We start from the raw sequence: 19,701 nt of genomic DNA on the forward strand, positions 1-19,701 counted from the left end.
AACCCAGCCACCTGATCGGGGATGGTGAAGCACTGGAGCTTTGCTGAGGGGTGGGGGGCACACTGGGGCCAGATCTGCCTGTCACGCTTCTCCGAGCTGCAGAGAAAGAGGGGTATTCACGCCAGCATTCACAGGAGCCAGTCAGCGCCTCAACCCAGCCCTAAGGGAGAGCTCCACATGGGGTCCAGTCTCCTCCTGTTAGACAGGTTGGCAGAGGTCTACGCGGGGGCAAGGGCACACACACGCCACCAGGCATTCTTGCCACAACCCTCCAGCATAGATACTGTGAGCCCATCTGGACAGGGGGAGGAGCTGAGACCCAGAAAGGTCCAGAATTTGCTCAAGGTCACTCTAGGTAGGCGTCCGCAGATAGAACAGGATGATTAAGATGACCGAATCATCACATCTTTTGGACATGAAAACCCATGTTCTTTCCACTGTACATGGAAATCACACACATATGATTGAAAACACATGACACCCATACCCCTAGAGAGAGGCCGGAGACAGAAGTGGTCCTCCCCATACCCACCTTCAGAAAGAGACAAAAGACTCGTATAAACTGAACAGATGCCGGAATGTCACCAGTGCCCCCAGGAGAGGTCCCACCGAGGTGCTGTGGCCACAGAAAGCACATCCCTTTGCAGAAGGGGAGGGTCTGGATTTATTTGTGTGGAGGCAGCTAGAAGCTGCCATTCCAGGGGGAGGGAGGTGTCTGAGCACATGCCCAGACGCCGAAGCCTGGTGCACATTTGTGGTTCTGGAGAGAAGGTGGGCCAGCAGGAAGCCAGAAAGAAAGGTGGCAGCCAGTCCTGATGCCAGCCCAAGGCCAGGCTGAAGGGCAGAAAGCTCTGTCCCTTTCAGGTGACAACCTCTGGGACCTGGAGTGCCCAGCCACCCTGGGGACACACCTGCCCCTGAGCCACACAGCAGCCTCCCATTTTCAAAGTGCTCACACGCCTGCTCTTTCACATGACCTGTAGAGCCCCGGGAGTCCTGGGGTTGACGCGCAGATGCTCTCATCATGCAATAAAAAAGCAGATCCTAGGGATGACGTGCTCTGCACAGGGACATGTGGCTGGTGAGTGGCAGGCCAGGGTTTGGGACCCAGGGCCCTCACTCACTGTCCAGCACTCTCCCTGCCGCCCACTGCTGCCCAGTCCCAGACTGGTGTCCCTCTAGGCTGTTTGTGCTTACCCCCAGGCCAGCCCTGAAGCCAAGCAATCAGAGTCAGCCAACCAGGGTCCATCTGACAGAAGCAGCAGGCCTCTGGCCAACTCCCTACTACCAGGTGGGAGAGGAACCGGACAGGGCCTTTGCTACCCTGTGTCTCCTAGGCTGTCCCAGGCCCCAAAGGCGAGGCCCAGAAGGAAGTGGGCTCCATGGAGGGAGGAGAATCCTGCGGTCTCCACAGAGGACCTCCAGGAAGAAGTTGAGGCACCACTGACACTGCGCACCTGATGGGACTCAGGGCGCGAGGAACATTTGTCGAAGGCTTGCTGTGGCTCAGACACTCTGCCTACCACATCTCATTTAATCCTCCCAGACACAGGAGAGAGGCTGCAGTTACCCCATCACACAGATGAGGAAACTGAGGGTGAAAAAGTTAAGCACATGCCTACAGTGTCAGAGCTAATCAGGGAGGTGAGGGGTGAGGTACACCCAGACCCATCTGACTCAGCACCTCACAGTGGTCACGTGACAGTCACATGACCACTGTGACTGTTCTGATGCCCCGTTTGGTCCCTCCCATCTCTTCGAATGATGCCTGATCAGCCAGCACTCACATTATTTCATCCTCTGCCCCCCTTCCTGAACTGGATCCTTGGGCCTAAAATACCAGCTGGGTGGTAAAGGAAGTCATCGTGTGGTGGGCGTAGAATGGTCTGAGAGCTCCCTGTGGACCAGGCCTGCTGCTGAGCACTTCCGTGAATTTCCCAAGTGACTGTTTCCAGGATGGAGATTGCCATCCCCCTGGCTGGTGGCGTGATGCAGCCTTGCAGCTAAGCAGCTTGCCTGAGGCCTCACAGAGAGCCCAGGGCTGATCTGAGATCAGAATGCCGAGCCCCACCCAGCTCAGGCCTCCACCACCTGCTCTGCAGCGTCCTCGCCGCTAGGCAAACTGAAGGAGCTGCAGGCTAGCTAGAGTCTGCCTGGCCAGACGTGGAGCCATGCCTCTCCACTGAGCTCTTGCCACGCCCATACCACCAGCCAGGGAGGTTTGCACTCTGCCTTGAAAATCCATTAAACCCACCTGTGGCGGCAGCAGCTTCTTTATTTGCAACCCAGACTGGCTCCAGGAGGACAGAAGCATGTGATTGATCCTCCTGAGTGTTCGACTATGAGGCATTGAACCAGTCCATGAACAATGGCTTCTCTGAGCTGGGACCAACTTCTAAGCATGTTTGGCCTCTGTTCATTTCCTGTCTCAGAGCAGCAGTGAAGCTTGTCTTGTATTTCCAGGACTAGAATCTTCAGGAAGAGCTATTTCCCATAGTTCCTGGTCCCACTTCTGTCCCTACTCCTCCACAAACACTGCCTGGCAGTTTATTAGGGGTCCTGGGTGGTTGGAAGGCTCTGGGCTCCTGCTCAGGAAGGACTAACAGACAGATCAGCACTGAGACAGTGGACAGCTCCCCTCCTTCCAATCCCTGTCCCTCCCTCTGATCCCTTTTTCCCTGGTTGGTGTGGCTCAGTGAATTGAACACCAGACTGTGAACCAAAAGGATGCTTGTTTGATTCACAGCCAGGGCACATGCCTGGGTCACAGGCCAGGCCCCCAGGAGGGAGCACCTGAGAGGCAACCACACATTGATGTTTCTCTCCCTTTCTTTCTCCTTCCCCTCTCTAAAAATAAATAAATAAAATCTTAAAAAATAAAAAAGCAGTGGGGTCCAGCCAAGATGTAGGCATGGGTAGACACATTGCACCTCCTCACACAACCAAAAGAAGGACAACAACAATTTAAAAACAAAAAACAACCAGAACTGACAGAAAATCGAACCGCACAGAAGTCCAACAACTGAGGAGATAAAGAAGAAACATTCATCCAGACCGGTAGGAGGGGCAGAGACAGGCAGCCGGGGCGGATGGAACTCACGTTGCTGGGCCGGACCCAGAGACTTGGTGGACTGTGGAACGAACGGGGCAGGCAGTGTGACCGCTAGCAGACCCTGCAGCCCCACATTCGCGCATAGATAAATGGGAGGAACGGCGGGGGGCGGGAGGGAGTGAAACAGACCACAACCCAGGGCTCCAGCTCAGGGAAATAAAGCCTCAAACCTCTGATGGAAAACACCCGTGGGGGTTGAGATGGCAGCAGGAGAAACTCCCAGCCTCACAGGAGTGGTCGTTGGAGAGACCCACAGGGGCCTAGAGTGTGCACAACCCCACTTACTCAGGAATCAGCACCAGAAGGGCCCAATTTGATTGTGGGTAGCGGAGGGAGTGACTGAAATCCGGCAGAGAGTGGAGCAAGCTCCATTGCTCCCTCTTGGCCCCTCCCCCACGTACAGCGTCATAGCGCAGCGACCAGCATTACCCCGCCCCGTTGAACACCTAAGGCTCCTCCCCTTTACGTAACAGGCACACCAAGACAAAAATAATGGCCCAAATGAAAGAACAGATCAAAGCTCCAGAAATAATTCAAGTAAACAGCGGACAGATAGCCAACCTATCAGATGCACAGTTCAAAACACTGGTAATCAAGAAGCTCACAGAACTGGTTGAATTTGGTCGAAAACTGGATGAAAAAAATGAAGGCTATGCTAAGAGAAACAAAGGAAAATGTACAGGGAACCAATAGTGATGCGAAGGAAACTAGGACTCAAATCAATGGTGTGGACCAGAAGGAAGAAAGAAACATCCAACCAGAAAAGAATGAAAAAACAAGAATTCAGAAAAATGAGGAGAGGCTTATGAACCCCCAGGACATATTGAAACGTTCCAACATCCAAATTATAGAGGTGCCAGAAGGAGAAGAGGAAGAACTAAAAATTGAAAACTTATTTGAACAAATAATGAAGGAGAACTTCCCTAATCTGGCAAAGGAAATAGACTTCCAGGAAGTCCAAGAAGCTCAGAGAGTCCCAAAGAAGCTGGACCCAAGGAGGAACACACCAAGGCACATCATAATTACATTCCCCAAGATTAAACAGAAGGAGAGAATCTTAGAAGAAGCAAGAGAAAAGGACACAGTTACCTACAAAGGAGTCCCCATAAGACTGTCAGCTGATTTCTCCAAAGAGACCTTACAGGCAAGAAGGGGCTGGAAAGAAGTATTCAAGGTCATGAAAGGCAAGGACCTACATCCAAAATTACTGTATCCAGCAAAGCTATCATTTAGAATGGAAGGGAAGATAAAGTGCTTCTCAGATAAGGTCAAGTTAAAGGAGTTCATCATCGCCAAGCCCTTATTATATGAAATGTTAAAGGGACTTATGTAAGAAAAAGAAGATAAAAAGTATGAACAGTAAAAATGACAGCAAACTCACAGTTACTAACAACCACACCTAAAACAAAAGCAAAAGCAAACTAAGCAAACAACTAGAACAGAAACAGAACCACAGAAATGGAGATCACATGGAGGGTTATCAATAGGAGAGTGGGAGGGAGAGAGGGGGGAAGGTACAGAGAATAAGTAGCATAAATGGTAGGTGGAAAATAGACAGGGGGGAGGTAAGAATAGTGTAGGAAATGTAGAAGCCAAAGAACTTATAAGTTTGACCCATGGACATGAACTATAGTGGGGGGGATGTGGGAGGGAGGGGGTGGGCAGGATGGAGTGGAGTGAAGGGGGGAAAATGGGACAACTGTAATAGCATAATCAATAAATATGTTTTTTTAAAAAAAGCACCGGCTGTGGGGGCTGACCTCCTTGGGTGCTGTGCTTGTTAAATCAAGGACTGAAAACATGCAGCATTGGCTACCATTTATCGAGCAGAGACTGGACTGTTCCATCCTGTCCCGTTCAGCAGGTTCAGGAATGGAGGCTCAGGGCCACACATCCAGTGAGGGCCAACACCCAGGTCTGCTGGACTCCAAAGCTCATGCCTGTAATCACTGCACCACATTCACTGCCCTGTCATTTTGAAAATGGGTTGTTTCACGCTGGCTGGTGTGGCTCAGTGGATTGAGCGCAGGACTGAGAACTAAAGGGTTGCTGGTTCGTATTCCCATTCAGGGTACATGGCCTGGGTTGTAAGCCAGGTCTCCAATAGGGGGTGCTCAAGAGGCAACCACACATTGATGTTTCTTTCCCTTTCTTTCTCCCTCCCTTCCCTTCTCTGAAAATAAATAAATAAATTTTTAAAAAATAAAAAAGAAGGTAAGCCTAACATAAGGTTTCTTTTCTTAAAAAAAATGAAAGAAAAGCGGGATGTTTCAAAACTAAGCCTTCCACCCCCTCTGTCCACCCCCTAGCTCCTGCCACTCACCCGACACTGAGCCCATGCCTGGCTGCTCACTGCCCTGGGCAGCCTCACCTGCTCTGCCGTTCCCAGGCCTCCTGATGTCTGTTCCCGGGGCCTGCTGCTTTGTGGGTATGTCCCCAGGGGTCTGAAAGGGGAACACCCTTTCCTGGTGATTCTGAAGTCACTGAGTTGTGTCCTCACCGCAGGGCTGGGCCTCAGCTACATGATGGGAGGAGCCCCTGGCCTGAGTCTCATTTTTCAGCACTCTTCAGTGGGAAAGAGCGCACTTCCCTGACAGGAAGGGGGCCCTGGGCTGGTAGTGTCACACAGCAAACAGCACCCCGGATGGGAAGCCAGGAGTTCGGGATTCTGGTTGGGTCAGTGCCCCTGCCTGACCAAGTGCCTTTGGACAGTTCTTGCCCCTCTCCTCTCTCAGACTCCCCCCAGTGAAAGGAACCCTCCTGTGGGTGGACGGGGCTATCTCACAGGTGACTGCAGGCTGCCTGAGGCTGCCACACCAGAGACTCTCAAAGGGGACAGGCAGCAGGAAGAAGGGGCAGAGCTTCCCCCACATTCCTCTGGAATCCAATCTCTTCTGCTGCAGAGCAGCTGCAGCCCACGTGCTGCTCCAGCTTCAGAGGCCGGCATTGGTGGCATGGAAGGACTCACCCCTCTTGGGCTGGCACCGGCCACGCAGCCATCACACCACTCGGCTCTGGGCCCTCGCCCCACCTAAGGGGCTCGCGTGTGCATTGCAGGCCCTGCTCTGTCTGTGTGCCCTGGAAAGAGCCAGCCCATGGGCCCACTGGGGACAGAGGCTGTCTGTGTGTGTGTGTGTGTGTGTGTGTGTGTGTGTGTGTGTGTGTGTGTGTGTGTGTGAGAGAGAGAGAGAGAGAGAGTCTGGATAGAGACATCAAAAGGATTTTCTTAGGGCTTGGGAACCCAGGGAAACTGAGGCATGAATCTCTTACTGAATGACTCAGCCTTTTTTTGGAGCTTAGCAAGAATTAGAAAGTAGGAAACATCATGTTATTCTGCATGAACACTGAGGGGCACTTTATAAAAAACCCAACCCTTTGCTCCTGGCTGGAAGATAAGGAAAGGGAGCCCCTTTCCCAGACTCAGCCCGTTCTCAAATAACCCTCGTCAGCTGCAGAAGTCACTCTCCTAACCAGATGCTGCAGCTGTGGCATGTGGGGATCTGGGCCAGGGGTGCCCTACTGGCCGGTCCCAGTCAGGTGGGAAGACTGGGGCCCCTCCTCTGCACCCCCATGGGGAGGCGGTCCAGTAGCCAATCAGATCACCTGATACACACAGCTGTCACTCCCACACACACAGCAACATTGAGTCTTTGATCTCAGGAACATTCTGCATGCCTGCATATATATAAGTGCATACATATACATAAAATTATATACACATATAACTGATTTTGTATACTGACTTCAGAAAAATTGCTAAACTCCTTCATCGTTCCCAGGAGCTTTTCTGTAGTTCCCGTGGACTCTTCTATGTCAGCAATCATGTACACAACGCGTTCGGCTTTGATTCATGCCGGGTGGTTTTATATCACTGCTTTGGGCGTATCGTGCACCAGAAGTCGGGACACTGAGCACTCTCGCCTTGTTCCCAATCTTAGGGGAAAATGTGCAGTCTTCCTCCATCACGTACAGCTGTGAGTCATTTGCAGACACCCTGTCTTCAGTTAAGGAGGTTCCCTTCTATTTCTGGTTTCCCGCTGGTTTGTATCATCCATGGATGTTGCATTTTGTCAAATGTCGTGGCTGCATCGGTGGAGATGATCCTGTGGCTTTTCTTTACTCTCAGTGTGGTGAATGACCTCGAACGCTGAACCAGCCTTGCATTCCCAGAGAAAAGACTCCTCTGTTTTGATGTATTGTCATTTTTATGTTTTGCCAAATTCTGCATGTCCACATTTTGTTGGGGGTATTTGCATCTATATGCACGGCAGGATATTCGTCTGTATTTTTTCTTTTAAAATATTTTGCCTGGTTGTAATGTCACGGTGATGCTGGCCTCGGACAGTCAATTGGGAAGTGTTCCCCTTCTAACACAAAGGATATTGTATAGAATTAATATTATTTATTCCTCAAATGTCTGGGAGAATTCACCAATGAAACCATCAGGCCACGGGGCTTTTTTTATTGGAAGGTTTTTTTAAGCTACGGATTCATTTAATAGCTAGAGGACTACCCAGGTGCTTTGAATGTCATCTCACAACCCCCTCCCAGTGAGGGGTGGGGAAGAGGCAGCCTGCCTAGGCAGGGGAGTAGGGCAGCAGCAGGGTTGGATTCTTTCTTGAACTTGGGCAGCTCAGCACACAATCTGCTCTGATGAGCTAAGCCCCCTCTGAAAGCAGAACAGAGAGAGTGCCTGTCCCCACTCCTGGGGCTGTGGTGTCAGGAGTTGAGCTGGGACAAGCTTAAAGGCGAGAGAGAAGCCCCAGGGTGGTATAAAATCAAGAATGCAGTCCCGACTGGTGTGGCTCAGTGGTTGAGTGCCAACCTGAGACTCAAAGGGGCACCTATTCAATTCCCAGTCTAGGGCACATGCCTGGGTTGTGGGCCAGGTCCCCGGTGGGGGGTGCACAAGAGTCAACCACATATTGTTTCTTCTCTCCCTCTTTCTCCCTCCATTACCCTCTAAAAAGAAGTTAAAAAAAAAAGAGAGAGAGGGAGAGAGTGCAGGGGAACAGCTTGGGGCCACACACAGCAGCCAGAGACAGGCGTCTGCCCCCCATACCCATTCTTTTGAATGTAGGATCCAGTCAGGATGGGGTTGTCAGGGGGATAGGTGGGGTGGTGGCCTCAGGACAGAGCAGGGTTCTTGTTCTCTGCCATGCTTTGAGAGGCGGAATGCCTTTGCCAACAGCGAGTCTTCTGGCCACGTCAGCCCAAAGCCTCAGCTGAGGGTTTCCATTTAGTCAACAGAAGCTTTTTTTGTTTGTTTTTTTAGCAGAAGACTCTTGGGGTTCTATGTAGCAAGAGCTGTCTGGTCATGGTGGCAGCTCCGTGTCTTTCCTCAAGTGCACAGTCTTTTCATTTTATGCCCCAAAACACTGGACAGGTGTGAGCTTGGGTCTGCAACATGGCTGGTGCCCCGAGTTTTCTCCAGCCCTGTCCCCTGCAGCCTGCTCACTGCTCAGTCCTTAAGGAGGAAGCCCATCCAGCAGCCGCTGCCGTGAAAGCAGCACAGGACCCTGAGCATAAGGCACTGTAGCCCCGCCCCACATTTTACAGACGGGAAGGGAGAGGCCTGGGGCAGGGGAGGGCTGGCGAAGGTCTCACAGCCCTGGGAACTAGAATCCAGACCCACAGCCCTGGGTGCCCAGCCCAGGAATGTCTTTCCTTGCTTCCATTTTATATGAAAGAAAAGGCAGGACACAAATGCCATCTCTCCCCACCCACCCCTTCCAGAACCCCGTGGCCCCTGGGGGATCTGGGTAGGAGCTGCACTTCCCACGTGGAGAGCAGACTGAGGCAGCAAAATGGGCATCAGGTGGCTGTCAACCTGAAGTTCCGCAGGTGGGGACCCTTGAGGGCTGACCCTTTCTGCTGATTGAAGAGGGAGGGAGTTGGCCAGGCAGCACCTGGGCTCCTGGAGAGGTTTCTCTCCCGGTGGAGTCCCTGTGCTCCCAGGTGGCGCTCTCCCACTGAGGGTGCAGCAGGGAAGGGCTCCTTCAGGGACAGGCCTGTGCCTGCAGAGGCAGCACCGCTGGGAGGTGATGCTATCCTGTGGGGAGTGGAGCTCACCTGCTTGCTGCAGCCCAAGCAGGTCAGCCTGGAGACAAGCTCCTGGCCTCTCGGTGACGCCCATCTCCTTTCATTTCTTGTAAGCCCCGCCCTCCTTCCAGTCTCCTGTGCAGCCCGTTCTCCCTGCTTTGTTCAGGAAGCTGAGCCCTCCCCACGCCCCAGGAAACACACTCTCCCTCCCTCTTCTCCTTGAGAACAAAATCAGAACAGAGGACAGGGCTGAGAGAGCACCTACTACGTGCTGGCCGTATGCTGGGAGTTTCACGGTTGCTGGCTGCTTCCATCTGCTGGTGGGAGCTTTCCGCTCACTCTGCCCGGGTTCAGAATTCAGAGGGGTTATGACCAGGTGGACTTTGGAGGTTTCAGACACGGCATCCCCTCCATCACTGGGCACAGCACCCACAACAGAAGAACAGGCCAAGGCCCACAGGCTTCGACCTGACGGTCCGAGATCCTGCTAACCCACCCTGGGCGCCCCACCCCCACCCCCACCCCCACCCCCGTCCCCGCAGCCTACGACTGCGGGGACAGGGACACCAAAGGACCAGACCCCGATCAGTGAGTCACAGGATGCTTGAACCGAGACCCAGGGCCCTGGTTGCCCTGGACCAGGCTGGGTTTTAGTGAGGTTTGCTGTGTAAACCCGTGGAAGGAGGGTTTCAGGTTTTCTCCATGTGGCAGGAACCCCTTCAATCAGAGGTGACACCCTCACCTCTCCCCCATCGCTGGCTGCCCCTGAAGGTCCCGCTTTTGTTCATCATCGGTCCTTTTTCTCTGTGAAATAAATGTCCTGAAGAGTTGACAAGAGAGCTAGATTCAGAGAACATCTGTCACCCACGACACCTGAGAAATAAAACCCTGGGTGACTTAGCTCATTGTTGTTTTGGGCTATTTCTGTATGTTCAGCTGGGGTAGATGGGATGCTGTCTTTGTGTTTAACCACACACACATGCGTGCTTGCACACACACACATACACACACTCGTCTTTCATTTCTGCTGATTGAAGAGGGAGGGGGCTGGCCAGGCAGCACCTGTGCTCTAGGCGAGGCTTCTCTGCTGCAGGAACAAGTGAGCACATCAACCCCCAAGGCAGTAGCATCAAACCTCACGTCCCGATGTTTCTCTTTTTAATGACTCTGGTCACAGAGTTACTTGTTCAGTTTTCTCCTCTCCTGCCCCCCCTCTAGATAAAACTGTCCCAAGAGGACAGGGACTATACCCCAAGTCCCAAGCAGATAGCCAGCTATTTTAAGAAAGGTGTGTTCATAATGGACAGAAACCCAGTTTGAACTGGTTCAGGCAACAGAGATTTATGGGGAGGAACCTGGTGTGTTTGGCTGGCCTGGCATCAGGGACCGTCTCCCATGGAGGTGAGGGTGGTCCAGGTGCCTCTCAGACACTGGCCCTCTGCCCCCAGCCCCCAACACCTGCTCTCCCACCCTCAGCCCTGCCTCTCTCTCCGTATCTCTGGGCCAGCTGTCTTTGTGTTTAACCACACACACACATACACACACACGTCTTTCATTTCTGCTGATTGAAGAGGGAGGGGGCTGGCCAGGCAGCACCTGGGGGGACTGCTGGACGATGCAGTAACTATAGACTCTGAATCTGAAGTGTTGTCAACCTACTCCCGGGGGGACCACGCCTCTTCCTGAGTCAGACCTGTGTGAATCCTGGAGGCAGGATGGGCTCTGAGGGCCGGGCCTGGGTCCTGTGCTCGTGCCAAGCCACAGGGCACCACACTTTACAAAGTCCGGGCTGGCAGAGAAGAAGGGTTAGTTCTACGTGGGAAAGCTGCCCTCGGACAAAACAACGAACGAGAGCTGTTCCGGGGCTGGGAGGAAATTCCAGAATGTTGAGTATATTTCCCTACGATGTAGCTAAAAGCAGACCAGTCAAAGGTGGGGTTCATAACTGGTCACCAACAGCCCCCAAGGCACAGCAACGGCAGTGATGGAGGGTCAAGCTTACCATTCTGGTGGCTTGTCGCAGCGTGATCCTTGGTTTTTTTCGGGGGGTACCTGCTGCGTTGAGGTCCTTGGGAACATGACATGCCAGTGCTGGCAGTGGGTAGATGACAACAGGAAGTGACAGCACTTTAAAGGAGCAAGCTGGGAGCATCCCCCATGGAGGTGAGGGTGGTCAAACACAGGCCAAGGTCCCAGGAGGCTCCTGTCCATCACACCCTCGTCCCGCCCCCATCCCCCCAAGCCCCTTTGAAATCTCCACTTGCTATCGATTCCCGATGGCGGCTGAAGCTACGACGAAGCCTGTGGCGCAATCCAAAAAGGAATGAAGACTGTGACAGCCCAGGAGAACATGTAATTGGGGGGTGGCCAAATTGGGGGAAGGCTTCTGACTGAGCTATGAGTTCTGCATCTTTGAATAGGTGCCTGTGAGTAGGGAAAGTTCCAGAAGGCAGCTTCAGACTGCAGCTGAAGAAAAATAATAACCATCGCTGAGATGGAGCTACCTACATGTGGGGCACTGTTCTAAGTACTTCATATGAGCTAACTCATTTTAAAGCTCAAACACCCGGGTAAAGTGGATGTTACTGGTACCCTCACCATAAGGGGTTGAATAGTTCATATCTACCCTGAACCATAGCCTGTGAGCTTATTTGGAAATAGGGCCTTAGTAGATGTGGTTAGTTAAGAGGCAGCCCCCAAATCCGGTGCCTGGTGTCCTTACAAGGAGGGGAGCGCTCGGGCATAGTGGCAGACACAGAGGGAAGATGACTGTTCTAGCGCCCGTGCATGGTCCTTTGTGACAGCAACCTTGGAAGGCAAGCACACCGCCTTACAGAGGTGTCCACCGTGGCGGAGAGAGGCTCCGTGCCTGCCCAGAGCCGCCCACCTGCAAGTGGCAGGGGCAGGAAGGAGACAGGGAGGCCAGAGTAGGGACGCAGCCCTGGAGCAGAGCCCAGGGCTGGCAGCCTTATGATTCAGCCCTGAGTTCTGGGTCACCCTGGCTGCTGCTCTAGACTCCAGGGCACCCTGCTGGCCAGGTGGCGGAGTCTCCTTGGCACCACTCTGCCCAGGGCGGCTTTGCTTCTGGCTTGCGGCTGACAACAGTCAGACAGCCAGAGAGTGCCTTCAGCTCCCTGGCCCTGCTCCCACACCTCTGCAGGAGGCCGGGGCCTCCCTCTGCCGGCCTCCTTTCCCTTTGCTGTACTGGAGTTTCCCAGCCACAGAAGCTCCTGCAGGGCTCCCAGCCTTCAGGAGGAGCTGGCCCCGACACTGCGCTGACCCGACCCAGGCTCCTACCCGGTTGGTTTTCCTGCTCTCAGAGCTTCCCCAACTCTCCCCAAACCCCAAACGATTCACGGCCAGCCTTTGATTCCCCCCCACCCCCGTGCCAGCTCCTCATTATGAAAGTCATAGGAATTCACCAACATTTGGGAAAACAGAAATACAGGGACCAAGCCAATCACTGTCCCACCTCCTCAACCCAACAGTTGGGGTCACACCGCTAAATGCCCTCTTAACTGAACCTGTAACACCTGTGCTACACACCCCAGCTTCCTGGGACACCCAGCATCTGTTCAGATGGGTTTGTCACCAAGGATCCGAGGACTTACACATTGTCAGAACTGTGAAGGGTGTGGTAAACAGCCTCCCGTTTTTCCTACTGTAGTTTATTCCTCGCAGAAGCGGGCGGCTGAGCCACCCTCCACAGTGGAGGTCCCAGTGGGCCTGGCCGCCTGCCCCCACCTCTTCTCCCCATTGCCACGGGGGCCTCTTTTTCCTTGTGTTGCTTTGATGGGTAGAAATTTGGTTCCTTGTTCTGATGTGCATTTAATTGGCTACAGCAGAGGCCAAAGCCTTTCAAAGTGTTAGTGGAGGGATGGGGAGAAAATGCAGGCAACTGTAATTGAATAACAATTAAAAAAAAACAACAACAAAAACAGCCATTCTCTTAAAAAAAAAAGTGTTAGTCATTCACATTTCCTCGTTTGCAGATTTTTCCATTTGTTCCTGGGGTCTCTCATGGACTCTAGTGATGTTTTATTTGGGGCTATTAACACTTTGTCTTCCTGCTTACTTACTATTACGTAGGACACAGTAATGTCACCCAAATTGTTCGGTTTTTAAGTGATCTGTCTTTGTCGTACAGGCTCCACAGCACCACTTAGAGGACATGGGTCTGTCCCCAGTTCCCCGCTGAAGTGCCACAGACTTGCTGAGCAGGCCACTCCCCCTACATGCACACTGTGGAAAACGGAAAATGTTCTCAAACAAAAGTAAAAATGCAAGTTACCGCCTTTCCACCCCCAGAGCTTCCACGGCCAACACCTTAGAGCCAGGGGTGTCCAACCTGTGGCCCGCGGGCCGCATGCGGCCCAGGACAGCTGTGAATGCAGCCCCACACAAAATCGTACGTTTACTTAAAACATTATGAGAGATTGTGATTACGGGTCACAATGTATTTAACGTGTGGCCCAAGACAACCCTTCTTCCTCCAGCGTGGCCCAGAGATGCCCGAAGCTTGGCCACCCCTGCTAGTTCGACCTCCGCCTTCTCTATTCCTTCTTCTCGTCACCCAAGCGGCATCACTCGGCACACACTGTTTCCAGTCTGACTTGTTCAGTGGATGGCATCTCATCGGCTGCCGGGTTTTGGGGCACTTCGACGCGCCCTGATTCCCAGGCCACACTCTGACTTCCTGCTGACCCAGCAGGGCCCCCCAGGCCTGGAGTGTCCACAGCAGCCCGAGGCGCGGGGCCCCTCGGAGCACGTGTCTGTGCCCCTAGGTCCTGTTAGCAAAGTCCCAGGGAAGCGACAGCGATGTTTCGAGGAGACCAGGCCGGGTGGCTGCAAACTTGCTGGTATGGTTTGTCTGGTGGCTTCCTCGAGGCATCGTTCACTGATTTCCCCACCCCTGGATGTCCTGTAACCAATTAAAATTTTTTTTTGATTATTGTTGCTTGACTAATACAGTCGTTTTCTCTTCTGATTCTGTCTCTCCCCTTTGGACTTGGGACTTCCCCCCTGAGATGTGACAGCCTTTCTTTGTGGCTTCTGCTTCCTCCCCACAGGGGTTCCCCTCCCAGAATCTGGAGGGGTCCTTGCTCACTCTGACATCTGAACCTCCTGGGAAGGGGCGCGTTTGCCACCCTGGAGTTCACAGCCAGTCCCCTGGGGGGTGCCCAGCTGGGCGGCAGCCTGAGGGACTCGGCAGGAAGTCTTCCTCCGGAGAGCGTCTGAAGCGCACACTCCACACATCCCTCCAATTTTAGGGATTACCCTGCCTCTGCCACCTGCCTCAAAGCCAAAATTACCCCAGTCCTCATGCGGACCTTGCCCGAGGCCAGCGGGTCTCTTCCAGGGGACAGTGTGCTCCTGGGAACAATTGCTCACGGGGTCTGTTGTGAAGAAGCAGCTTGACATCAAATGTAGCAGAGCAGGGGAGAGGACGCCGGATCCGAAGGGAAGGGAAGGGAACCTCACACTCTGGCTACACCTTCAGGGGAGGCCAAAGAACCAGCGGCAACACCAGGCGACATGGGCCGGGTTGGGACCCCCTGGGCCTGTGGAGTGTTGCTCATCTCCCCAGGTTCCAGCTCCCGCTGCTCACTGGTCCCGTGGAGAGAGCAGCTGTGTCTCCGGAACCTTTACTGCAGGAGTGATGTGAAGCACTCCCGAGGATGCCGGCACCTCAAGGACCTGGGCGGCAAGCGCTTGGGTGGCTCTGTGAGCCCGTGACCAGGTCAGCTCCCCCGGGTCTCTGCAGGTGGGTGTTCTCCAGGGTGCTGGTCCCTACAGTCCCTAAGTGACAGGGAGCTGCTCACCATGGGACCACGACCCTGTCCATCTCCCTGTGCTCTGCCCCCTCCCCAGCACCGCCCAGCACCAGCACCAGCACCAGCACCACCCGCACATCTCAAACGTCCCATCAGCCATGGCTTCAAACACAATCTGTCCTCCAAGGCGTATGTGACCCTCACAACCTCCGAGGGGCCAGTGCGTGAAAACATCTTCCGTGGTGGCCCTCTGGGGCCCGTCTGTCCCTCCTTCTTGGCCTCCTTCCTCTCTCTCTCCTCCTTCCGTTGATGGACATGATGTTCAGCTACTGCAGCAGCAGAAACAAAATCAACCTAAGTGGCCTGGTTCTGTGACTCCGTGGCTGTCCCAGCATATTTTGTACTCAAAGCGTGCACACACACACACACACACACACACACTCATGGAAACACCCTAAATGTCCCACACTGGGGGACTGGTCAAATAGAGGCCAACCGCACCATGGCCCGCTCCAAAGATAGCTGACTTAGAAGGCTCCTCGAGAGATACTGTTGAGATCGATTCTCAGAACCACGTACGCTCTGGGGCAACATTCATACTGAAATACAGACTCACGTCAGTAAGCATGTAAATTCCTGGCACGAGGGCTGGGTGCGTGTTCCAAGTCTTCCTGGAGGCAGCCTGGGTCGGGGGAGGCGCCCGGTTGGAGGCTGAGGAGGTCCTGTCAAGTCCAACACCACACACTCTGGGTCGTTTGCTGCTTTTACAATAAGGTACATCCGTGCCACTTCTGGAGAAAAAAACACAAAGCACATGATGCTGGGACGCGTCAATTCAGCAGGAGGAGGGCGGAGTGTGGAGTATGAGGCGGTTCCCCACCCCCACTTCCACCAGGGGGCGGCAGAGGGCACAGGACCCAGGCTTAGACACAAATAACCTAAACGTTTTGCGTGTTAAGTTTCCTCATCAGTTACAATAAGCCAGACGCTCTCAGTCTGGGGGTGGAGCCAGTGAGGTGACTGTATGCAAAAGCATGGGCCGGGACTCCTTATTACACTGCCATGAGGTAGAAGGCGACCTGGACTCGAACAGAGGGAGGAGGCCAGAAGAGTGCCTGTGTGTGGAAGGGGGACTGGGTGAGCCTGTTCTGGGCCGTCAGGCTCTCCTTACTGGGTACGTGATCTCCTCTTCCGGGAGGGAAACAGGTTCAGCAACCGCCTGGGCTCATACAGCTAGTGAGTGACAGGGTGTGACCCAGGTGGGCATGCGGGACCCCTCCTCCCTAGGCATCAGGGGACGTGTCCAGCACCAGTGTGCAGGTCCTGTGACCGTGCCTGCATGCCAGGATGCTGGCAGCCGCCCCCTCCTCAGGCACGCCAGCACGCTGCACTGCCTTCCAGGCCCCGAGCCCGGGGCTGGGACGTAAAACCTGACTCGCCAGGAGGGAAAACTCTCCTCCCTGACCTCTGCCCCCACCTGCCAAGCCTCCCTCCAAACTCTCCCCTGACCTGCCCGTCCCACAGCATCTCTACTCAGCACCTGCCTTTTGAAAGTGAAACGTAGACTGTTATATGTGCTAAAGACCAAAGAGCATTCTGGCCACCTGCGTCCTTGTCCAAGGGAGGTTTGCTCCGAGCAGAGAGGACTCGTGTTTATACCAGACGGGCGCTGGTCCAAGAGGGGCCTGTGGACTGGACTCTGGCCACACAGAGTGGACCATGCACCAGCCCCGCCTCATCGGTTAGGCTGCCTGGGGGAGGGAGTGATTGCTCAGTCCTTGTGTATCCAGAACATGAATCAGCGGCTCGCCTTCAGTTAACTGATTCGGCCTCTCTGCCTTCCACCCCCAGGAAGCAAGGAAGGTGTGGAAAGCAGCAGGCCTGGGCCTTGGCCGCAGGCCAGCCCTCTGCCCCACCGGCTGTGGGCTACACCTTCCAAAGGCTCTTTGTCTGTGGCTTTCTTCTTTTTACCTGAAAATGGCTGGAAGTCTCCGTGTGGAGGAGCAAACAGGCCCCGGGGCTGCCTCCGGGTCCATTAGTGGAGAGTTAATGGGAGAAGGAGGGATGGGTGACATTTCAACGTTAATTTAAACTCTCCTCTTCAAATACTTGTGCCCTTTAGAGGTTGGCTCCCTCCCCTGGGCAGCACCTTGCTCAGGCCCATCCCCCTCCCAATGCTGATTTCAGTGTCCACTGGAACCACGGTAAAGCTGCACGGAGCCGGTCCCCAGTTTTCACCCAGGCTCTGCCAGGGAAGAGCAGAAACTCACCTCGATCAGTCCCTTCTGAGATTCCACATCTTTCCACTTGACCTTCCCCACCACCCTGCGAGAGGGTTACTAGCACCTATTTTGCTGATGAGAAAACAGGTTTGGAGAGGTGAAGCCCCTGCCCAAGGCCACCCCTGCTGCTGAGGGATGAACCTGGGATTCCACTCAGATAAAATGACTCGCAATCCCACTTGTGGCTCTTTGTGTGGCTGTCCCCAGGCAGTGAGGAGGTCTGGACGTTCATTTGAGCTATTTGCCAGTTGACTTTGAGTGAATCAGAGAGACTGGAACTGATGGCAAAAGCCTGCCAGCCTTGACCCAGCAGAGTCTGCGGTCAGCCATCTCTGTTTCCCGCCCTATTCGGAGACGAGCTGAGGTTGCCCGGGGTCTTTCCCATGTCCCCGATTTCATGACCTGGGTCTGCCATATGTCCAGTTACCTGAGCACGGAGAAACACCCCCAGATGCTGCCTCCCTCTGGGCTCTCTTTTTCCTCTTTCTGCTGGAGGCTTGCTGGTGAATCCCAAAGCCACCATCTCTTCCTTGCTTCAGAAGGCATTGGACTGCCTCATGCAGCCACCTCAGCTGTTCTCTATGTTCCCCAAGAGAACTGTCCCCAGATTGGAGGGCATCAGACCCAGTATCTCCACTGACGGAAGGCGGGTGGCAGAGCCTCATGTCAGACTAGAGATCAGAGAAATCCTCCCGAACTTTAGCACCGCCCTCCCCCCCGCCCCCTGCGTGCCCAGCAATCTGAGGGCGTGAACTGGACGGACCCTGCGTTCAACCCAATTAAATGTGTGGAAGTTGTCTATTGAAGCAGCTGGAACTTCCCTCATTAGGGGTAGAAATTCAACACCTGGATGCCTGAGTTGTGCGTGGGCCCAATCTCCTCCAAAAGAAGGGAGCCTGTCAGGCGCAATGAGGGGCCGTTGCCTTGGATTCTGCAGGTGTCATTCTCTCTTGCTCTACTGACAGGCAAAACCACTGAAGGCTCCCACCACCGTGACAAAGCCCTGTGCAAGGACATCGGCCTCTGCCTGGGCTGGTGACCGTGTTCTACCTCGGGTCTGCCCGAACAGCAAGAGGAAAGCTTGGCACTGTGAGTCTCCAGCTTCAGAGAGTCCAGCGCCACCTGGGGAGCTGCCAGCTGAGCCTGCCCCAGCCCCATCTCAGGGCACCTGGCCTGCGCCCCGAAGAAGGTGTTGACACAGGTGCTTCCCCCACCCCCTGGGCAGGTATCCAGGCTTCGGTCTGAGAAGCAAAAAATAAACCAGGGTGGAAGCCCTTGCACTTGGAGGCCAGGGCGATAAGGAAGCTGCTGCAAAACCCTTCATGGCCCGCATCTCTGCAGCAGACTGGAGGGCTGCCCTCTAATCTCTGCCCGCTGCAAACATGGGCTTCTTGTGTTTTCTCTCTGCTCTTCAATCATTTTCCACTTTTAAGCCAGGGGAAAATGCCAACGTTGTGCGTGTTTGGCCTCCTCAGATATTCTGCATTAGATTTGCGCCCCATGCCGCCATAGTTCTCAGGACAGCCGGAGTTTGGTTAGACCTGCGAAAATGTTGCCAATTACACGTGCAGGTACTTAGTCCCATTCTCGGTGTGCAGACAATGGGCGGACTGTTTCCATCTTCATTGGTCAGTTTGTTGTTTCATGGAGGGCAGAAGACCCAGAGCCGGAGGGCTGAAGCTGATGCAGAGCTAGGTCCCGCCCCTGGGGTTCACAGAGCCTCTCGAATAGACCTTGTTTATTTCCCTCGAATGCTCAGCATCCGAAATGGCCTTTTCATAACATGAAAGGAAAGACGAATTGTTCATAATCTGAAAGGACGCTCAGTGTGGTGGTATTCTTAAAGGAATTTTTAAGTCCACGCCTGTAGGTAATTCAGTCTGTTCGTGACCATAACTGGTAAATCCACAGTAGCCTTGGCGGGAGCCAAATACGTGTCCCTAATAGAATGTTCCCGTGTCCAGAGGGATCTGAGGCATGCCTATGTGGTGGGCATGGTAGGCATCTGACATGCATTGCCTTAATTCTTAATGAAGTATCTACTGTCTCCTAGGCACCATGCTTAGAGGTAGAGATATCATTTGCATAAGATTCTGTTTATGATCTCAAGCAGCTTGTGGTCTAGCTATGGGACACACATCTGGGTCACTGGAATGTGGGCAGAGAGGGGAGAGGAGGAGCAGGAGGAAGACCGGGCAGTCACAGGGCACAGCGGGGGCCACCTGTGGCCGGGGCACTGAGGCATTGAGGCAGCCCCCACTGGCCCTACTTTGAGCATGAGGACCGCTGGCCTGCCAGTATCAGCTCAGGGTGGGGACCAACATCCAGCTGCCCTCGGTGCTCCCAGGAGCTGGGAGACAGCTGACCTTGCACTGACCTTCCAGATGGGGACCAAAAGGAGTTTGGACAACTGTCTGAGCAAATCGTGATGGTTCTGCTCTATCCTGAGTCATACATTGCGGGACCCAGAAGACATGGAGCCCCAGGCAAG

General features: G+C 54.0%; 1 long non-coding RNA gene across 1 annotated transcript; it reads right to left on the reverse strand.

Moving 5' to 3' along the window:
• Positions 1-13,036: 13,036 nt before the first annotated feature.
• Positions 13,037-17,861, reverse strand: LOC123479281 (uncharacterized). Its single transcript, XR_006654858.2, has 3 exons — positions 17,638-17,861; positions 15,545-15,719; positions 13,037-14,075 (listed from the first exon to the last, which is right to left on the reverse strand). It is a non-coding gene; the product is annotated as an uncharacterized lncRNA (long non-coding RNA).
• Between the last annotated feature and the right edge of the window lie 1,840 nt (positions 17,862-19,701).

This window comes from Desmodus rotundus, chromosome 4, assembly GCF_022682495.2.
Source record: "Desmodus rotundus isolate HL8 chromosome 4, HLdesRot8A.1, whole genome shotgun sequence".
NCBI lineage: Eukaryota > Metazoa > Chordata > Mammalia > Chiroptera > Phyllostomidae > Desmodus > Desmodus rotundus.